Below are 14,356 nucleotides of genomic sequence, written 5' to 3'. Positions count from 1 at the left end.
GAACATGTGGCCTTGGGTGAGAGAGGAGGGGATCTTGGTAACAAACTTTCCAGACGGGAAATGTACTGGATATTTCAGCTACAGACTCTACATCCAGCTGGTCTGAATGAAGGATACGAGATTGCACCTTTTTTATGAGGTGCAGTATCCTTCACCCCACCCTCGTTATTATCCTCCTTTCCCTTGTCCTGTTTTGCACTTAAATTAAGCACATTCACAAATAAAATAAATATGTTGTATAAATAATTAGTCTGTCAGTTATTAATATGTAATCCGCGTACAGTCAAACCACACTGGCACGCCCAAACTCGTCTGATCTTGGAAGCTAAGCAGTGTCTGGGCCCGACCAGTACCAGGGAGGGAGACCACCTGGGGAGATCGGGTACTGTAAAGGATGACAGTAGCTGCACTTTAAACAATATTATTATCACTATTGTTGAATCACATATATAGTGAGAACCTGACTTCAGATGCAATGGTGGCATGATATCGATTTAAGATTTACGTACAGTCAAACCACACTGGCTCGCCCAACCTCGTCCGATCTTGGAAGCTAAGCAGTGTCCGGGCCTGACCAGTACCAGGGAGGAGACTACCTGGGAAGATCAGGTACTGTAAGGATAAGAAACGATGTCCAAAGAACACTCACTAAAAATAAGCACCTATTTAAAATCACTATATATATCACTGATTATTCATTTATTTATTTATTTATTCATATGTAGTAATATCCTTCAGATGGACCTGGATATAATTCTAGGTACCTGCTATTTATGTATTTATATATATATATATATATTTATTTATTATTGTAAGCTTGCACCACCGAAAAACAACTAAAGTCACCTTATAAAATCACTCAAACTGCACTAGCACTTCCTATGGGCAAGGATTAATCTTAATTCTAATAATTATATTGGTTAATAAACTTATGTCTCTAAATATGCATATACACCATCACTTTGAAATTACCATTGTTTTCTACTTTTATTCCATGTATGGAATCCGTTACTATGGAGACCGATGGGCCTGGAATATAGAAATGTCTTCAAAACCACACAAAGATGGCCGCCGTAACATCATGGAATGATATCCGAGATATCCCAGGCAAAATGGACTCAGCCTGATACAGCCTGAGGAGTCAGAATGTCTTCACCCACATACGAGCAGCCCTGAACACCTGCAGACGCATGCGCAATGAAGCCGGGAGCCGCCGCGGGCGCATGCGCAGTTACTACCGGAAGTGGGGCGGAAGTGAACAGCGGAGTCCTCCGTCACCGGAAGTGTGGCGGAAGTGACTCTTAATTACACAGTGAACGTTTTTTAAACTTGTTTGTCACCTATACTACTCGTTTTTAGCATTAAATAGTCTGTCTGACCTGGTAATCACTCGAACTTTGATATAAAACTAGCTCTGTCAAGCTTTTTAGAATGTATAAAATGTAATCATATCACATGATTAATTATGATGTCACAACCCCCTGCCCCAGTGATATGGGTATAAATAGACATACAGCTTCATTCTGTCCTTACCCCTTGAAGAAGTCTGTTGAGACGAAACGCGTTGGGCTTATACTGACCACCCACTATTTACAAAGCTAAGTTTTGAATTCCTATCCTTTTTTAATGTGTTTATATTTCTCATTTATGGACAAAAATCGTTTATATATTTTTTATATCTTTGTTTTTAAAAAAAACCATTCTTGGAAACTGTTTTTACTCTCATATATATTAAAATTACTTGTATAAATTTTATAACCTTTTTGGCTTCCAATTTTAAGCTTTTAAAAAAACATAGTTTTTTAGCCACACTTGTCGCCATTACCCCTATCCCCCAGTTTTATATATATATATATATATATATATAAAAATAAAACAACAATAAAGAATTAGCAAAATGTTGTTCCTGATTCAGAGATGTATGCAATGCCAATATTTACGCAGTTGAGCGATTGCCAGCTGACGGGGAATGCTTCACGGTTCGTGTGTCAGGTACCTTAGCAATGTTGCTCGCAGTGAGGTTTATTATGTAAAGTGACTGACAGTCAGGAAGCATTTGGGTGAGGTAACGGGGAGTGAGGGCCAGGGGTGTACAGAGCCACATTGGGCCCAGGTACTTTGGGGTGTGTGGCCAGGCCACCTTATGCAAATTAGTGTATAATAGTTTTATCAGCACTGTGAAAAGGCACTGTGTGCAGATTTGGGGGGCACTATCGTGCACCTCAGTCAGGAAAAAAGAGTGGGGCGCGATCTATGTGATCGCTTCCTATCCTTCCCCCGCACAGGCAGAAGAGACTGCTGCTGCTAAGTGACAGCAGCCTCCCTGCACCATCACAGCCCAGCCAGCACACAGCAGCGTGCGCTGCCTGGGGAAATAAGCTGCTGCTGACAGGCAAGAGACGGGGGACAGCGGCTGACCCGGACTACCACCCCCCCAGGCCCCTCCATTAGGCCAAAGTAATTATTACCCATCCCCTCCCCCCCTCTTGGCGGCAGTGGTGAGGGCAAAAACACAGGCAGTTTCAGGGCTGTGTTTCAGCATACAACTGTGACCTGTATTCAGAAAAGATGATGCCAGCATCTCAGTTCTCGCGGCCGTTATGCATGACTGTAGGGTTACTCGGGAAGGGTTATCGATGGATTTGTGACCACCGCTGCTTACATGTATGCAGTCGTTTGGATCTACAAGGCCGCCGCAGGGCGTCTCAATACATTTTCAGGGCAGGCAACAATACAGCATTAGCATATTTTCGCACATTGGGGGTCATTCTGACCCGATCGCATGCTGCAGTTTATCGCAGTGGTGCAATCGAGTCAGAACTGTGCATGCGCCGGCGCTGCAGTGCACCGGCGCATGCCAGATGGCCAAAGGCCGTCGGGCCGCTACGGTCGCTTCTGCCTGATTGACAGGCAGAGGCGGTTTCGTGGGCACGGTCCGGCCAACATAGGCCGAACGGGGGGGCAGGCCGCAGCGGCTGAGTGGCATCACACGCAGCTGCTGCGGGCTGGGGAGCGATAAGTAGCTCCCGGCCAGCACGTTAAAGCTGCGCTGGTCGGGAGCTACTCTTGAAGTGCAAAGGCATCGCCGCTGTGCGATGCCTTTGCACTTCTGCGGGGAAGGGGGGGCAGCACTGACGTGCGGGGCGGGATAGCCCTGTGCTGGGCGTCCCCCCGCATGTCAGTGTGAATGATCGTAGCTGTGCTGAATTTAGCACAGCTACGATCATCTCGGAATGACCCCCATTAGCTGCCAATACCTTTCAGTACATCTCTGAATCAGGCCCATTGTGTGTGCATATGTATGTGTGCTGTTTCCAGTAAGGAGCCATAGTCTCCCAGCCAGTATTTTACAAGCTAATGTGATCAGTGATGCTTTTCATATTGATCATTATAGTGTTAATGAGTGTGGTGACCTTAATTTATCACTTCATGCAATGGACATGTGTAAGTCCAGGATTAAAGACGGAGACTGTCATTTTATTAATATCTGCCATAGTAATTCTAATTAGTAAAATTAGCATGCTTCATTTTGATTTGTAAGAATGCTTAATCATGTAAGTGTAATTATTTAAATATGAATAAAGCAGAATAATTTAATTATTTCGCTATTATTAGTGTTATGTAACATTTAGACATGTAAAATATCAGTTTAAAAATAAACATGGGCTCTCCCAATTAAGTCACTTTTTTTTCATTTTTTTTATTATACATTCAAAGCAGCTGTAAAAATACAGAAAACCAGGCGGCTGACAAGGTGCAATACAAACACAAGAAAACATTGAGCAACCAATGTAGAAGTGCAACCAGTAGGAATTACCGACACACGGGATCCCGGCGTTCATAATTCCAATGCCGGGATCCCGATGATCTCATTCCCGACAGGGGGGAGTAGATGGTATTTCCCCCCTCTCCACTAACTCTCTGGGCCCGCAGCCTAAACCTAACCTCCCCCTCTTGCCTGACCTTAACCAGCCCCCAGAGGTGTCTACATCCAACTCCCCCACTGCCTAAACCTAACCCTTCTTCCCCCACAGCCTGACCCTAACCACCCCCAGGGGTGCCTAACCCTAACCCTCTCTTTCCGCAGCCGAACCCTAACCCCCCGGAAGGCACCTAAACCAAACCCCTCCTTCCCGTCCCAAAACCTAAGCTGCCCTAGCTGCTCCTGTGGTCAGGATGCCGGCTGTCGGGATTCCGCCGTCGGTCTCCCGCCCCTTTCGGAGTTCTGGTGTTGGGATTCCAAAGGGTGTCTGTATTTCGACTGCCGGTATCCAGTCAGCTGGCAATTTGACTGCATCCATGTAGAAGTTATCCCCTCCCTCCAAAATATTAAGAAACCTGGTAGCAGCCAAGGTGGTTCGTAATTATGTCTATGGAGGCACAGACCAAAGTTAGTACAGAATGGAAATGGGGTGCAGTAAATGTCAGGTTGTACAAAGAAAAATCTGTCAGGTCTTTTAATTCTGTATGGGTAAATCTGGAAAAAGTAGAGGGAAAAAAACACCATAGGGAGTAACACTATATAAACTGTAAATGGGAAGTGGTGTAGATCTATAGACCGGATACCAGGAGGAAGAAGGAGAAAACAGGGGAGGGGGAAACAGCAGGAAAGTCATGGTAGCAAGGTAAGTAAGTGACTTTAGAGACTGGTGGTGAAGCATAAAGAAATCATAGATGAGAGGGCTAGAGACACTAAGCTACAGTTTTAAGCAGGGACGTGTGGTGAGGTAAATGGCTGAAGAGGCACTGGTCAGTACCAGAGCCACATTTACACACAATGGGGGTCATTCCGAGTTGATCGTAGCTGTGCTAAATTTAGCACAGCTACGATCACTCACACTGACATGCGGGGGGACGCCCAGCACAGGGGAAGTCCACCCCGCATATCAGTGCCGCCCCCCCCCCCCGCAGAAGTGCAAAGGCATCGCACAGTGGCGATGCCTTTGCCCTTCAAGAGTAGCTCCCCGGCCAGCGCAGCTTTAGCGTGCTGGCCGGGAGCTACTCATCGAACCCTGGCCCGCAGCGGCTGCGTGTGACGTCACGCAGCCACTGCGGTCCGCCCCTCGTTTGTTACGGCCATGCCTGCGTTGGCCGGACCGCTCCCACGAAATGGCGGCCAAACGCTGCTGTTCTGCCCCCTCTTGCCCTGCGACCGACTGCCTGTCAAACAGGCAGAGGCGATCGCATCCCTGCTACGGCCTTCGGCTATCTGGCATGCGCCGGCGCGCGCAGTAGGGACCCGTTCGCTTGGCTGCGACAAAAAGCAGCGAGCAAACGGGTCAGAATGACCCCCAATATATGAGCCAGAAGGGTCATGTGGGCATTATACACAGGTACAGCAGTATATACTGCTGCAAATTTGGTGTGAAACACTTTTTTAGGGGTTTTCACATATTTCTCAACTTTTGCTTGATTTACCATCCACGTGGACTACGACTGGGTATAGTAGTGGAGCGAGGCACTTTGCCCAAAGCGTGGGAGCGAAACGATCCAGCGAGGGTATACGCTGGCAATAATTGTGGTCACATATGATGAAACATAGAAAATGACACCCAAAAAAAAATAAGAATTTACTTACCGATAATTCTATTTCTCGTAGTCCGTAGTGGATGCTGGGAACTCCGTAAGGACCATGGGGAATAGCGGCTCCGCAGGAGACAGGGCACATCTAAAGAAAGCTTTAGGATCACCTGGTGTGCACTGGCTCCTCCCCCTATGACCCTCCTCCAAGCCTCAGTTAGGATACTGTGCCCAGACGAGCGTACACAATAAGGAAGGATTTTGAATCCCGGGTAAGACTCATACCAGCCACACCAATCACACTGTACAACTTGTGATCTGAACCCAGTTAACAGCATGATAATAGAGAAGCCTCTATAAAAGATGGCTCACTACAACAATAACCCAAATTTTTTGGTAACAATAATTATGTACCAGTATTGCAGACAATCCGCACTTGGGATGGGCGCCCAGCATCCACTACGGACTACGAGAAATAGAATTATCGGTAAGTAAATTCTTATTTTCTCTGACGTCCTAGTGGATGCTGGGAACTCCGTAAGGACCATGGGGATTATACCAAAGCTCCCAAACGGGCGGGAGAGTGCGGATGACTCTGCAGCACCGAATTAGAGAACTCCAGGTCCTCCTCAGCCAGGGTATCAAATTTGTAGAATTTTACAAACGTATTTGCTCCTGACCAAGTAACTGCTCGGCAAAGTTGTAAAGCCGAGACCCCTCGGGCAGCTGCCCAAGATGAGCCCACCTTCCTTGTGGAGTGGGCATTTTAAGATTTTTGGCTGTGGCAGGCCTGCCACAGAATGTGCAAGCTGAATTGTACTACAAATCCAACGAGCAATCGTCTGCTTAGAAGCAGGAGCACCCAGTTTGTTGGGTGCATACAGGATAAACAGCGAGTCAGATTTTCTGACTCCAGCCGTCCTGGAAACATATATTTTCAGGGCCCTGACCACGTCAAGCAACTTGGAATCCTCCAAGTCCTTAGTAGCCGCAGGTACCACAATAGGTTGCTTCATGTGAAATGCAGAAACCACCTTAGGTAGAAATTGAGGACAAGTCCTCAATTCTGCCCTGTCAGAATGAAATATTAAATAAGGGCTTTTATATGATAAAGCCGCCAATTCTGACACTCGCCTGGCTGAAGCCAGGGCTAACAGCATCGTCACCTTCCATGTGAGATATTTTAAGTCCACAGTGGTGAGTGGTTCAAACCAATGTGACTTTAGGAAACTCAACACAACATTGAGATCCCAAGGTGCCACTGGAGGCACAAAAGGAGGCTGTATATGCAGTACCCCTTTTACAAATGTCTGAACTTCAGGCACTGAAGCCAGTTCCTTTTGGAAGAAAATCGACAGGGCCGAAATTTGAACCTTAATGGACCCTAATTTTAGGCCCATAGACAGTCCTGTTTGCAGGAAATGGAGGAAACGACCCAGTTGAAATTCCTCTGTAGGGGCCTTCTTGGCCTCCCACCACGCAACATATTTTCGCCAAATGCGGTGATAATGTTTTGCGGTTACGTCCTTCCTGGCCTTGACCAGGGTAGGGATGACTTCATCTGGAATGCCTTTTTCCTTCAGGATCCGGCGTTCAACCGCCAAGCCGTCAAACGCAGCCGCGGTAAGTCTTGGAACAGACAAGGCCCCTGCTGGAGCAGGTCCTTTCTTAGAGGTAGAGGCCACGGTTCGTCCGTGAGCATCTCTTGAAGTTCCGGATACCAAGTCCTTCTTGGCCAATCCGGAACCACGAGTATAGTTCTTACTCCTCTCCTTCTTATGATTCTCAGTACTTTTGGTATGAGAGGCAGAGGAGGGAACACATACACTGACTGGTACACCCACGGTGTTACCAGAGCGTCCACCGCTATTGCCTGAGGGTCCCCTGACCTGGCGCAATATCTGTCTAGTTTTTTGTTTAGACGGGACGCCATTATGTCCACCTTTGGTTTTTCCCAACGGTTTACAATCAGGTGGAAGACTTCTGGGTGAAGTCCCCACTCTCCCGGGTGAAGGTCGTGTCTGCTGAGGAAGTCTGCTTCCCAGTTGTCCACTCCCGGAATGAACACTGCTGACAGTGCTATCACATGATTTTCCGCCCAGCGAAGAATCCTTGCAGCTTCTGCCATTGCCCCCCTGCTTCCCGTGCCGCCCTGTCTGTTTACGTGGGCGACTGACGTGATGTTGTCCGATTGGATCAATACCGCCTGACCCTGAAGCAGGGGTTTCGCTTGACTTAGGGCATTGTAAATGGCCCTTAGTTCCAGAATGTTTATATGAAGAGATGTCTCCAGGCTTGACCATAAGCCCTGGAAATTCCTTCCCTGTGTGACTGCTCCCCAGCCTCGCAGGCTGGCATCCGTGGCCACCAGGACCCAGTCCCGAATGCCGAATCTGCGGCCCTCTAGAAGATGAGCACTCTGCAACCACCACAGGAGGGATACCCTTGTCCCCGGTGACAGGGTTATCCGCTGAAGCATCTGAAGATGCGACCCGGACCATTTGTCCAGTAGGTTCCACTGGAAAGTCTTGCGTGGAATCTGCCGAATGGGATTGCTTCGTAGGAAGCCACCATTTTTACCCAGAACCCTTGTGCATTGATGCACTGAGACTTGGTTCGGTTTTAGGAGGTTCCTGACTAGCTCGGATAACTCCCTGGCTTTCTCCTCCGGGAGAAACACCTTCTTTCTGGACTGTGTCCAGGATCATCCCTAGGAACAGAAGACAAGTCGTCGGAACCAGCTGCGATTTTGGAATATTGAGAATCCAATCGTGCTGCCGCAACACTACCTGATATAGTGCTACACCGATCTCCAACTCTTCCCTGGATCTTACCCTTATCAGGGAATCGTCCAAGTAACGGATAACTAAAATTCCCTTCCTTCGAAGGAATATCATCATTACGGTCATTACTTCAGTAAAGACCCGGGGTGCCGTGGACCATCCCTACGGCAGCGTCCGAACTGATAGTGACAGTTTTGTACTATAACCTGAAATACCCTTGGTGAGAAGGGTAAATTTTGACATGAAGGTAAGCATCCTTGATGTCCCGAGACATCATGTAGTCCCCTTCTTCCAGGTTTGCAATCACTGCTCTGAGTGACTCAATTTTGAATTTGAACCTCTGTATGCAAGTGTTCAAAGATTTTAGATTTTAAAATCGGTCTCACCGAGCCGTCTGGCTTCGGTACCACAATAGTGTGGAATAATACCCCGTTCCCTGTTGCAGGAGGGGTACCTTGATTATCACCTGCTGGGAATACAGCTTGTGAATGGTTTCCAAAACTGCCTCCCTGTCAGCGGGAGACGTCGGTAAAACAGACCTTTGGAAACGGCGAGGGGGATACGTCTCGAATTCCAATTTGTACCCCTGAAATATTACCTGAAGGATCCAGGGGTCTACTTGCGAGTGAGCCCACTGCGCACTGAAATTCATTGAGAACGGGACCCCACCGTGCCTGAACTTGTAAAGCCCTAGCGTCATACTGAGGGCTTGGCAGAGGCGGAAAAGAGTTTCTGTTCCTTGGAACTGGCTGATCTCTGCAGCCATTTTCCTCTCCCTCTGTCACGAGCAGAAAAGAGGAACCCCTTTGTCCGCTTGCCAACCAGGCCTGCGCCTGATAATACGGCGTCTTATTTTGAGAGGCGACCTGGGATACATCCCCTCTTTTAAGGCAATACTTCCAAATGCCGTTTGGAATCCGCATCACCTGACCACTTTACTGGTATAATTGGACAACGCACTTATACTTGAAGCCAGTCGGCAAATATTCCGCTGTGAATCATGCATATATAGAAATGCATCTTTTAATTGCTCTATAGGCAATAATATACTGTCCTTATCTAGGATATCATATTTCCAGTCAGGGAATCCGACCACGCCAACCCAGCACTGCACATCCAGGCTGAGGCGATTGCTGGTCGCAGTATAACACCAGTATGTGTGTAAATACATTTTAGGATACCCTCCTGCTTCCTATCAGCAGGATCCTTAAGGGCGGCCATCTCAAGAGAGGGTAGAGCCCTTGTTCTTACAAGCGTGTGAGCGCCTTATCCCCCCTAGGGGGTGTTTCCCAACGCACCCTAACCTCTGGCGGGAAAAGGTATACTGCCAATAACTTTTTAGAAATTATCAATTGTTATCGGGGGGAAACCCACGCATTTTATTTCTCAGATTCAGGAAAACTACAGGAAGTTTTTCCTCACCAACATAATACCCCTTTTTTTTTTTTTGGTGGTATTCATATTATCAGAAAAGTGTAAACTTTTTTCATTGCCTCAATCATGCAATGTGTGGCCCTATTTGGAAATCACGGTTGTCTCTTCACCGTCGACACAGGAGTCAGTATCCGTGTCGGCGTCTGTATCTGAGGTAACGGTCGCTTTAGAGCCCCTATATGAGACGTCTGGACATGCACAAGCTGAGTAGCCGGCTGTCTCATGTCAACCACTGTCTTTTATACAAAGCTGACACTGTCACGCAATTTCCACAGTACATCCACTCAGGTGTCGACCCCCCAGGGGGTGACAACACTATTACAGACACTCTACTCCGTCTCCTCATCATTTTTCTCCTCATACATGTCGACACAAACGTACCGACACACAGCACACACACAGGGAATGCTCTGATAGAGGACAGGACCCCACTAGCCCTTTGGGGAGACAGAGGGAGAGTTTGCCAGCACACACCAGAGCGCTATATATATATACAGGGATAACCTTATATAAGTGTTTTTCCCTTTATAGCTGCTGTATTGTTTATACTGCGCCTAATTTGTGCCCCCCTCTCTTTTTTAACCCCTTTCTGTAGTGTAGTGACTGCAGGGGAGAGCCAGGGAGCTTCCCTCCAACTGAGCTGTGAGGGAAAATGGCGCCAGTGTGCTGAGATAGGCTCCGCCCCTTTCTCGGCATCCTTATCATCCGTTTTCTTGTATGTTTTGGCAGGGGTTAAATGCATCCATATAGCCCAGGAGTTATATGTGATGCATTTATTTTAGCCATAAAAGGTTTTCTAACGATTTATTGCGTCTCAGGGCGCTGCCCCCCCAGCGCCCTGCACCCTCAGTGACCGGAGTGTGAAGTGTGCTGAGAGCAATGGCGCACAGCTGCGGTGCTGTGCGCCTACCTTTATCTGAAGACAGGAAAGTCTTCTGCCGCCGATTTTTCCGGACCTCTTCGCTCTTCTGGCTCTGTAAGGGGGCCGGCGGCGCGGCTCCGATGACCCATCCAGGCTGAACCTGTGATCGTCCCTCTGGAGCTAATGTCCAGTAGCCTAAGAAGCCCAATCCACTCTGCACGCAGGTGAGTTCGCTTCTTCTCCCCTTAGTCCCTCGATGCAGTGAGCCTGTTGCCAGCAGGTCTCACTGAAAATAATAAACCTAAACTAAAACTTTCACAAAGAGCTCAGGAGAGCCCCTAGTGTGCACCCTTCTCGTCGGGCACAGAAATCTAACTGAGGCTTGGAGGAGGGTCATAGGGGGAGGAGCCAGTGCACACCAGGTGATCCTAAAGCTTTCTTTAGATGTGCCCTGTCTCCTGCGGAGCCGCTATTCCCCATGGTCCTTACGGAGTTCCCAGCATCCACTAGGACGTCAGAGAAAACTTAAAAAACTTGTGTCAACCATTTCCATGTTGGCCTTTTGTGCTGTCTACATTTTATCCCTGTTGACCTTTTGACCAAGTTGAACTAATGCATGTTGACCATACAGGGTTAAGCTAATAAGTGTCTATCTAATTACTATAGATCATCTATACCACACACATTTCTCTGTAATCCTACTACTAACTTGCATATTTCACGGTAATCATATAAACAAATGAGAATATTAGCAAAACTGAGGGATTTTGACACATTTTGGGGATATAGATGCAATCTCTGATGTCCAATCAAATGTGGTGGTCAGTTGACATTATCATGAGTTTGCAATTTACACCAAAGAAGTCCCCTTCCACCCCTGTCCTGGTCTCTCTGCGCAGGTAATTGTAAGGGTTGTGTATCCCACCAGCTACATTTCATTGCATATCAGTCAAGTGCTTCTCAGGCAATGGGATTAAGTTAGAGATGAGCGCCTGAAATTTTTCGGGTTTTGTGTTTTGGTTTTGGGTTCGGTTCCGCGGCCGTGTTTTGGGTTCGAACGCGTTTTGGCAAAACCTCACCGAATTATTTTTGTCGGATTCGGGTGTGTTTTGGATTCGGGTGTTTTTTTCAAAAAACCCTAAAAAACAGCTTAAATCATAGAATTTGGGGGTAATTTTGATCCCAAAGTATTATTAACCTCAAAAAACATAATTTACACTCATTTTCAGCCTATTCTGAACACATCACACCTCACAATATTATTTTTAGTCCTAAAATTTGCACCGAGGTCGCTGTGTGAGTAAGATAAGCGACCCTAGTGGCCGACACAAACACCGGGCCCATCTAGGAGTGGCACTGCAGTGTCACGCAGGATGTCCCTTCCAAAAAACCCTCCCCAAACAGCACATGACGCAAAGAAAAAAAGAGGCGCAATGAGGTAGCTGTGTGAGTAAGATTAGCGACCCTAGTGGCCGACACAAACACCGGGCCCATCTAGGAGTGGCACTGCAGTGTCACGCAGGATGGCCCTTCCAAAAAACCCTCCCCAAACAGCACATGACGCAAAGAAAAAAAGAGGCGCAATGAGGTAGCTGTGTGAGTAAGATTAGCGACCCTAGTGGCCGACACAAACACCGGGCCCATCTAGGAGTGGCACTGCAGTGTCACGCAGGATGGCCCTTCCAAAAAACCCTCCCCAAACAGCACATGACGCAAAGAAAAAAAGAGGCGCAATGAGGTAGCTGACTGTGTGAGTAAGATTAGCGACCCTAGTGGCCGACACAAACACCGGGCACATCTAGGAGTGGCACTGCAGTGTCACGCAGGATGTCCCTTCCAAAAAACCCTCCCCAAACAGCACATGACGCAAAGAAAAAAAGAGGCGCAATGAGGTAGCTGTGTGAGTAAGATTAGCGACCCTAGTGGCCGACACAAACACCGGGCCCATCTAGGAGTGGCACTGCAGTGTCACGCAGGATGTCCCTTCCAAAAAACCCTCCCCAATCAGCACATGATGCAAAGAAAAAGAAAAGAAAAAAGAGGTGCAAGATGGAATTATCCTTGGGCCCTCCCACCCACCCTTATGTTGTATAAACAAAACAGGACATGCACACTTTAACCAACCCATCATTTCAGTGACAGGGTCTGCCACACGACTGTGACTGATATGACGGGTTGGTTTGGACCCCCCCCAAAAAAGAAGCAATTAATCTCTCCTTGCACAAACTGGCTCTACAGAGGCAAGATGTCCACCTCATCTTCACCCTCCGATATATCACCGTGTACATCCCCCTCCTCACAGATTATCAATTCGTCCCCACTGGAATCCACCATCTCAGCTCCCTGTGTACTTTGTGGAGGCAATTGCTGCTGGTCAATGTCTCCGCGGAGGAATTGATTATAATTCATTTTAATGAACATCATCTTCTCCACATTTTCTGGATGTAACCTCGTACGCCGATTGCTGACAAGGTGAGCGGCGGCACTAAACACTCTTTCGGAGTACACACTTGTGGGAGGGCAACTTAGGTAGAATAAAGCCAGTTTGTGCAAGGGCCTCCAAATTGCCTCTTTTTCCTGCCAGTATAAGTACGGACTGTGTGACGTGCCTACTTGGATGCGGTCACTCATATAATCCTCCACCATTCTATCAATGTTGAGAGAATCATATGCAGTGACAGTAGACGACATGTCCGTAATCGTTGTCAGGTCCTTCAGTCCGGACCAGATGTCAGCATCAGCAGTCGCTCCAGACTGCCCTGCATCACCGCCAGCGGGTGGGCTCGGAATTCTGAGCCTTTTCCTCGCACCCCCAGTTGCGGGAGAATGTGAAGGAGGAGATGTTGACAGGTCGCGTTCCGCTTGACTTGACAATTTTGTCACCAGCAGGTCTTTCAACCCCAGCAGACCTGTGTCTGCCGGAAAGAGAGATCCAAGGTAGGCTTTAAATCTAGGATCGAGCACGGTGGCCAAAATGTAGTGCTCTGATTTCAACAGATTGACCACCCGTGAATCCTTGTTAAGCGAATTAAGGGCTGCATCCACAAGTCCCACATGCCTAGCGGAATCGCTCCGTGTTAGCTCCTTCTTCAATGCCTCCAGCTTCTTCTGCAAAAGCCTGATGAGGGGAATGACCTGACTCAGGCTGGCAGTGTCTGAACTGACTTCACGTGTGGCAAGTTCAAAGGGCATCAGAACCTTGCACAACGTTGAAATCATTCTCCACTGCACTTGAGACAGGTGCATTCCATCTCCTATATCGTGCTCAATTGTATAGGCTTGAATGGCCTTTTGCTGCTCCTCCAACCTCTGAAGCATATAGAGGGTTGAATTCCACCTCGTTACCACTTCTTGCTTCAGATGATGGCAGGGCAGGTTCAGTAGTTTTTGGTGGTGCTCCAGTCTTCTGTACGTGGTGCCTGTACGCCGAAAGTGTCCCGCAATTTTTCTGGCCACCGACAGCATCTCTTGCACGCCCCTGTCGTTTTTTAAAAAATTCTGCACCACCAAATTCAAGGTATGTGCAAAACATGGGACGTGCTGGAATTTGCCCATATTTAATGCACACACAATATTGCTGGCGTTGTCCGATGCCACAAATCCACAGGAGAGTCCAATTGGGGTAAGCCATTCCGCGATGATCTTCCTCAGTTGCCGTAAGAGGTTTTCAGCTGTGTGCGTATTCTGGAAAGCGGTGATACAAAGCGTAGCCTGCCTAGGAAAGAGTTGGCGTTTGCGAGATGCTGCTACTGGTGCC

The 14,356-nt window shown here is 47.8% G+C and overlaps 1 pseudogene; it reads left to right on the top strand.

Moving 5' to 3' along the window:
• Window positions 1-503: 503 nt before the first annotated feature.
• On the top strand, window positions 504-621 carry LOC134952028 (5S ribosomal RNA; annotated as a pseudogene).
• The last annotated feature ends 13,735 nt before the right edge of the window (window positions 622-14,356 follow it).

The sequence above is a fragment of the Pseudophryne corroboree genome, chromosome 1, assembly GCF_028390025.1.
Source record: "Pseudophryne corroboree isolate aPseCor3 chromosome 1, aPseCor3.hap2, whole genome shotgun sequence".
Classification (NCBI taxonomy): Eukaryota; Metazoa; Chordata; class Amphibia; order Anura; family Myobatrachidae; genus Pseudophryne; species Pseudophryne corroboree.
The sequence above is the reverse complement of the archived record's forward strand: the minus strand, read 5'-3'. Positions and strand labels throughout refer to the sequence as shown.